This window comes from Ischnura elegans, chromosome 10 (assembly GCF_921293095.1).
Source record: "Ischnura elegans chromosome 10, ioIscEleg1.1, whole genome shotgun sequence".
Classification (NCBI taxonomy): domain Eukaryota; kingdom Metazoa; phylum Arthropoda; class Insecta; order Odonata; family Coenagrionidae; genus Ischnura; species Ischnura elegans.
Genome location: NC_060255.1, coordinates 95581708 through 95588033, shown reverse-complemented (window position 1 = coordinate 95588033; position 6326 = coordinate 95581708).

Genomic DNA, 6326 nt, shown 5'->3' with positions numbered 1-6326 from the left:
AAAACATTTCTAGAGTTAGGGAGGGGGATTTCTTGGAGAGGGTGTACAAGTACATTTTAGATCACATCTCACCCAGATTTCGGGGGAGGGAGGGTTTCAACTACAGAGCCGCTTTTGTTTGATCTATCAAAGGCCCTTTCACCTTGTATCTAATCTAGGCGGGCCTGCAAATCTCTGTGAACGTGGTTTGAACCTCCCTCCCCCCCCCTGACTCGGTTCGCTACGGCGGCTACGGCCTTGCTCTACCCATTCCCCTACCCGCCTTATTTACTACGAAAACCTCTGGGTATACGCACCCCATTTTTTTCATATTTCGACTCCTTGGTAGCTTCTCTTTGCTCCCTCGTATCGATTCATGTTTTTAACCCTTTAGTAGATAAAATTGCCACTATGAAAGGCCGAACCATTATTTTTTTCCACGATAGATTTCTTTGGAGAAGACGATGTATTTCGGAAGGGAGCAGTGGCGTTACTATGGGGACAGATCAGGGGATAGATCCCCCACAAAGCCCCATAGGAATAAAAAAATATTAAAAACTATTGTCTAGTTATGACATTTAATAGCTGTATCTATTTAAATTTAAATTCTTGAGCAAAAATGATGTAAAATGTACCCTCCAACCCCCAAAGCATTAGTCACGCCACTGGAAGGTAAGTTCATTTGGGGATGGTTCCTTTAAGGCCTATTTCAAAAACGTTTTGAACAACCTTTCCCTCTTCAGGCATACGATAGTCCTTCATGATAAAGCATTGATATTTAACTAAATTAAGTGACGGACAGGAAGCCGCAGGGCCGTAGTAGGAAAAAGACTGTTCGGGTAGTCACCCCCTCCAGTAATTTCATTTACCCGAGCTATTATCATAATTCTTTTTTTTTTCAAAGTTTCATCGCCCTTTTTTAGCACTCTACTCAAGACCTATAAAAAGGGGGGGGCAAGAAACCCATCCACCCGTTATAAGTACAATAAAGGAAAAAATCCGCAATCGGAATCACTTTAATCATCAATGTGCGAGGACATGGTCGCTACATCATTCAGTGAAAATTGATGATTGTTTTTTTTTCAATATATCAGGGAGAGTGCTTATTTAAAATTGCTCAACCTTAACTCGAATTGATCTTGCCCTCTCCCAAGACACGAACTATTATACTCGCCACTAACTCTAATCCCTCCAGAAAAATTGTATGCTTACGGCCTTGTTTCTTCATCCCTGCCATCCTTTGAAAACAAATTGGGCCATCTACTTCCTGTTTTTCAAATTGGCTGATTCGACCGGAAGACAAACCACCTTCTACGGCATTTATGAAATACCTTGAGGTCCACTTATTCCGAGTGAATTTCCACACCTTCGAGACCCACAGAAGGGAGTTCCATTCATTCCAGCGATACAAAAGGGTCCGCTAGCACTTTCGCAGTCATTACGACATCGGCTATGGATACACGTCGGAGAAAAGCTCCGGCAGAGAGGAAGTAGCAAATATCCGGTCGCCTAAATTGGCAGAATAGGGCAGCGGAAATCTGATGGCGCAAGAAAGGCGCTTATCGCTTACTTTCAACACTATCATCCATCCGTGGGTAAGCACCTGTCATCCGAGGAAATATTCGTAGAAACACGGAAGTGCGTGTTTGCGTGGTAGTCGTTCACGAGTGTAATTCAATTTACTGGCTCTCTGTCGGCTTAATAGTGCATGAAAATAGCTTCAATCTTCTCTCCACCTTAAGCATCACGCCCATTGAAATTTATGTTTTATAAAGGCTCAGATCCAAACGTCAAGCTCTGGAGGAGCTCACTATGTCTCGCCATTCTTTCCCTCACCATTCCCCAAAAGGAACCATTCCACTGATGCTCATGTCAATTGGATTTTGAGCGCACCAGCATTAACAAAAATGAGTGTAACAACTGCTCTCCCTGAGGGTAAGGGTTACCTATCCGCTTTTTGTCCAAAGGGGCGGATTGAGGGAAGGGAATACCGTCCCCTCCTTAAATTATTGAAAAAGTAGTGATAAAGATGGAAATAGCTAATGTAAGATGGATCTCGAATACAATTTTTTATGACACCAGCTCAACAAAAATATTTAAAGATACAGTAAGTCCTCAACATATGAACAAGGTGCATTCCGAGACCACGTTCGTAAGTTGAAAACCCTTAGCAAGGCTACGAAAAGTTTAGTTATCCTGCGGAATACAACACTGCATTACAGTGCGTAACCATCAGTGGCGCCGACTCCATGGGGCCTGAGGGGGCCCGAGCCCCCTCAAAGTTTCGTTAGGGGGGGTGGAGCCCCCTCAACAATTCAAGATAATAATTAAGTTACATTATGCTTGCTGAAATCACAAAAATATATTGGTATTTTTTATTTCCCATGTTTGACGATAGTTATCTTTTAAAATACATTCAACAATGTGTTAAAACAAATAAATATCAGGTAGTAAGCAGGTTAACTGAAAACAAGTGGTTTGAATTATGATAGTGTTACGGTGCTGCGACACACTTTGAATAATAACTCTTCCCGGGGCAAGACCTCCGATATGGCCCCCCAATATTTTTATAAGTCGGCGCGCCTGGTAACCATGGAGGGGATAAAGCGCACCCCCAAAGCGTCTGAGAAATCAAAAAATTATTTAAAAGCCTTGTCTGGATTTGATTCATAAAAAATGCATCTGATTAAAGTTAAATTTTTAGTCCCAAAATGATGTAAAATGCATTTTCAGGCAGCTTATTTTTCAGAAATTTTCCTTAACTCCCCGTTTTCTGGGGGGGGGGTAGCCCCACAACCCCCTCCTCATCCCCCCACATTCACTCAAAGCACATTCCTAATTACGCCACTGGTGCATTACAATTTTGCGTTAAACTCGCAATGGTGACGAACTGATCTTGCTGCACGCGCGACGTGGCCGGAGCAGAAACATATTCGCTCCCCGCGGGAAGGGAAAACGCGCGAACCGCTGCGAACAGTTCATGACTTCACCACGGCTTAATCGACACTTGGTTTAGACTGTGCCCAAAAAGCGAATTCCTCTGTGCAGTGGCGGTCTGGCTGGATCGGCTGGTCGGCAATCGCCGAGGGCCCTGAGCTTAGGCGGCCCCCACAACACTCGCGTCTATCGTGAAGCATATATGGAAGGAGCATTAAAAAATACTCAAATTATTTGAACCAAAGTTTCTTTTTGCAATTAGAAAATTCTACATGTTCCACACTGAATGCATACTCTGTGTAAAAAGACTATGTTAAAAATTAAAATAAAAGTGTCACAAGATGAAAGATAATCTCTATAGTCACAGGCTCAACTTTGTGGAAGTTCATTTCAATGAAACTAAGTGGATTAATACAAAGTTTGTTCGTTTTTATTTATGAAAGAGAACTTTATGCTTTTTTGAAAGGGTTATTCGGATAGGTTATTTTAGAGGTATTTTTTTTTATTTCTGCGTAGTTTCAAGGAACGAATCCACTAATTAATAGATAATAGAACCATAAAAACTTATAAAATTTTAGAAGCTGTGAAACTCTCATTTTTCATGGTACATTTACTACGAAATTGCTATTTTTTATTAACTTTTAACTATTTTTTAAGAGCCATAATGGCATCAAAAAATCCATTTCCGAGCATATAATTTCCTAAAAATAACCGGGGGATGACAAGTGCATTTCCCGGTAAGGAGGTCTACATCATGAGCCCCACCCGAGGGCTCCTAATCACCCCAGACCGCCCATGCCTCTATGCCACACCGCGTTGCGTCGTCCAACCTCAAAGGTGCCAAATTTGAAATTTCGGGCACGCTTTCATTTTTTTGATGTTTGTATCTCTGAAATTTCGTAAGTAGAGGATACTGTAATAGGGTGGTTTCCTATTATTTTTTTATTGCCTATATCGGAAGATTATTACTCCTGGAGTACGTATTTCACGCTTTTAGATTTTTAAATGACGATATCTATTTTTCGCGATTAAATGAAAAGTGAAAATTTTCAAGCGCGCGAAAACGCGACGGGTAAGGAAATCTCTCCGTGTGACGTATTTCTGGTTCCCCCTCCCGCCTTGTGAGGTGACCTTGATCAAGGCTCTGAGCGCTGATAGGACGCAGGATGCTAGAGGGTAGCTGAGTACCTTGCTGTCTGGTAGCGCTTGGCTTAAAAAAGGTTTATTAATACCTTATCAAACGAAGAAAACTTTCCGACCTTAGCCAGTTTTAATAGGTGATTATTAAGACATGTTTCCCTGAGCTCTGCGCCTCATGCATGCATTGGTAATCTCAGACGATGTATAACTCCTATCTTCTCCTATAGAAACTAGGTCCCTGTGACGTCACGTGGAGTGGCATCGCATGGGTGCCAATCTGGCCCTTTTCAAATGAGGATAAAAATGGACCATTGCCATTCGTCTAAACCAGTATTTCTAAAACGAAATAATTTGTATATTATGAATACAGTAATTGTGGGTAACAAATCGCAATCAATGCCTTTCGGTTTCTTTGATGAAGGAAACTACCCTATTGGAGGAGATATAAAACTAATTTCTCTAATCAGATGGATTGTCACTGAGAGAAAATGCACACCACCAAAGAAGGAAAAAAAATACAGAAACCCCATAACAAAAAACCGAGCCTAGTCTGTACTTGTTTGCAGTGCTAATTTGTACGAGCATAAAATTTTTTTCCCCGAGTTTCTAGGGAATGGAGCTTCTTGCCACCTTGGGGAAGGTCTGGGAGGATCCCTGACTATCATCTACTGCACTGATCCTGCATGTAAAGTGGCTGCTGAAAAATTATTCAAGTTCCTCCTCACTCCTATTGAAGTGGTCTCTGAATGAGCACTTCCTCATTTTGCTTAATGCTTATCTATAGATTTCATTTTTTATTCCGTCAGTCCAATACAAGTCACCATTTTCTTGCTCTTGGCATATTTAAAAGATGGGGACCACACAGTCCTAGCAAAAGCCTACGTACTCTATATGCACAGAGCAGGGGAGGCAAAATGCATGGCATGGATAAGGGAAAGAAAAGGAATGGAAAAAAGAGCTCATGGCAAGCAAAATAGACTACTTAGAACTGAAGTAAATCAGTGGATTTCTAAGCCTTAATTGAAAAGTTCGACTTGTAGTGGAGACTGAAGCATGTAGCTGACACTTCCCCGCCGTGAATGGAATCCACTTGGAGAATGAAAAAATGACGGTAGAGTGATAATGCTGCTCTCTTATCAGAGCCAACTTCAGTTTCCTTGAACCTTACCACCCACACTATTGCACCGTATTTATCCACACATTCAATGCAACACCCACAGAGTCATTTTAACTTTGATCATCACCTTAAAAAAAATTATAGTTTTTTGTTTTAAAAGTTTAGTTGTGATAGCCCTAATGATCATCTTATCATGCAGAAGGTTTATCTATGAAGAGTAAACTAAGAGAAAATAATCAGGAGATAAGTCATTTCCATGAGATACAAAGTTGTGAAAATATTCATACCAATGAAAAGAGTCGAAGAAAAGGCATACACTAGAAGGCGTACGGAGGCTTTGCTTTGATATTTTTAAGTATGAGGAGGATAGCATTATATCAATCAAGCATTGTAGTAAGATTAAAACTTGCATTAAAATTTCCTGAATTATAATTATGGCCTTGCCAATTTGGCTGGTGAGGGATTCCATCCAATGGGTAAGAGTGACTGCTTTGGTGTGGCAAACATAATTATGGTGAAGAGAGCCTTCTTAAGGACACAGGTTTTAGATCAGACCCAATCATATTTCATAAAAGGCCCTGATTAGGTTTTAAATCACCTCATTTCCTGATCGAAATTTAAGGTCAGACCCAATAGATATTCTGCATGAAGAGTTCTCGGGATCACCACCCAGTCAGAAACTGCATTACTGTTGACATTCCGATGTCCGACTCGGCCATCGACCTCAAGGCTAAGTCCTCATAACCCTGAGGACAATGGCTGAGTCAGACATCAAAACGTCAGCAGAAATGCAGTTCCTGACCCAGTAGCTATCCCAAAAATTCCTCACACAGTCTTTTCACTGGGAAAGCAACAAATCTTTCTTCTAACACATATTCATTAATACGATTTACCACATTAATTCACTCTGGAGGACCAATCATAAAGCAAATTCCATTGTACGTTGAATCAGCTTTATTTTCAGACGAGGAATCGGTTTGAATAGTGTCAGTGCATGCAAATTTTGCTGCATTTAAAAATAAGGCATAAAACTACACGATTCAACACTCACTGTGAAAGTAGAGAAAAAATTGGGAAAATTGAAAATTGTAAACAGTGAATTCATAATCAGCTGAGATTATATGCAGAATCCACCATATGTCTGGCTCTGTGA